The sequence below is a fragment of the Octodon degus genome, unplaced genomic scaffold (assembly GCF_000260255.1).
Source record: "Octodon degus isolate 3935 unplaced genomic scaffold, OctDeg1.0 scaffold00033, whole genome shotgun sequence".
Classification (NCBI taxonomy): domain Eukaryota; kingdom Metazoa; phylum Chordata; class Mammalia; order Rodentia; family Octodontidae; genus Octodon; species Octodon degus.
In genome coordinates, this window is record NW_004524609.1 from 14,443,531 (window position 1) to 14,445,600 (window position 2,070).

The following is a 2,070-nucleotide window of genomic DNA, read 5'->3' on the forward strand; positions in this document are numbered from 1 at the left end:
AGAGAGAGAGAGAGAGAGAGAGAGAGAGAGAGAGAGAGACAGAGAGACAGAGAGACAGAGAGACAGAGAGACAGAGAGACAGAGAGACAGAGAGACAGAGGCAGAGAGAAAAGGGGAAGGGAAACAGACAGGGAGGCAGAGGAAATGGATGTACGATGTGCAAAAACTCTTTAATAATTTTTTCAGCTCTTCTCCAAATATAAAATAATTCTGTAATAAAATTTCATTATTAAAAAGTCTATCTGGGGGCCAGGGAGATAGCTCAGTAGAATAAGTGCTTGCTTGGCAAGTGCAAGAGTCTGAGTTCAATCCCCGGTTCCATCAAAAAATTAAATAAATAAATTGATTCATAGATAGATAGATAGATAGATAGATAGATAGATAGATGATAGTATATCTGTAAAACTTGAGAACCAGAAGAGCTAATGGGCTGTTAATGCTTCACCTTATATCTTGGTAATTCACAAAATACAATCTATGTCTAAGGAAGCAAGCCACAGGGTGAATTCTGCTACATGAAATTATGGAGCTGACTGTCAAAGAACAGAAAACAGTAGAATAACTATGGTGAGAAAGAGCAGGTGATACATGGGGTATTCATAAGCTGAAGTTGTTTGCAGCTGGTAAGCAAAACCCTGGCAATATAGGAATGCTTTTAGGCTTTTGGTGTTTTGAAGGGGTTTTACTTTATTTTGTTCCTTTTTGCTTTTTGCTTTCAAGAAAGCTAAAAAGAAAGAAAAGCTTGACTTAAAGGAAAGAGACTGGACATGAGAATAAGACAAATAAAAAAAACAAAAGAAAAAGAATAAGACAAATATTTAAGCCTTCTTGTAGCATTTTTTTTTTACAAGCATCCACTGCTGCAATTAAAAGTTTCAGCATGAAACTTTTTAAAGAAGTCCTTGGGCTGGGGAGATAGCTCCGCAGTCTAAGTGCCTACCTGGCAAGCACAAGGTCTAGAGTTCAATCCCCATGCCGGCCCTGCTGGCCCTGAAACAAGGCATGGTGGTGCAACCCTGCAATCTCAGAGCTGGGGAGGCTGAGACAGGAGGATCACTATGAGTCTGAACTGCGTAATGAGACACTGTATTAAATAAAATTTTTAAAAAAGATTTAAAAGTCCTTTAATCTTTCTAGGCAAGTGCAAGGACCTGAGTTCAATCCTTGGTTCCGGAAAAAATAAATAAATAAATAAAAATAAAAAATTTAAATTTAAAAAAAATTTGAAAGAAGTAGAGAGTAGGAGCTGGGGAGATGGCTCAATGGAATAAATGCTTGCCTGGCAAGCGCAAGGGCCTGAGTGTTCAATCCCCTGTTCCACCAAAAGAGAGAGAGAGAGAGAGAGAGAGAGAGAGAGAGAGAGAGAGAGAGAGAGAGCACTAACTCCTATACACACCCTAGTGGACAATGCAATCATGTTTTGCAAACTGTGAGATTCACTCTTCAGCCTGGAGCTCAGAATCCGCTGCAAACTGCATAAGTAAGCACAGTTCAGACATGCAGTCAGAAAACCCGCCTCCCCTGCCCCCTTCCTTAAGAGACTATCTGAGTACCTTCTCAAGTATTTAACTTATTTAAACACTTATTCATGAAGAACAAACTAAGAGAAGTAAAGTATGTTCTTGAGAAAATGAACCAAGAAAGAAATAAACGAGACTCAGGAAATAATAAATCTATATGGGGTGAAGCTAGGGGTGTAGCTAGGCAGAAGTCCAGAAAGTGACCAATTTTAGAACTGGCTGATAGAAGAGCAGAAATGCTTAAGAGTTGATTTATTGATGAGAGCTCGGAAAATAAGCCTTGAGCATACAGCGAAGGTCCGGAATTCAATTCTGAAAAGCAACTCGAACCTTAGGAAAGAGGTCATTACCTAAATACAAAGAACCTCATGTAGAAATTTTAAAAAATCAGTCCACATCAGAATATAAAGTCACTGAGATTCAAGGAAAAAACAGAATGCATATCAAAGACAGAATAAAAAGCTGGATAGCTTGAGGCGTATAGTTAGTAAGACATGCACTTCCCTTCCTAAAAAGCTAGGCAATCATAAAATTAAATATAATATATTAT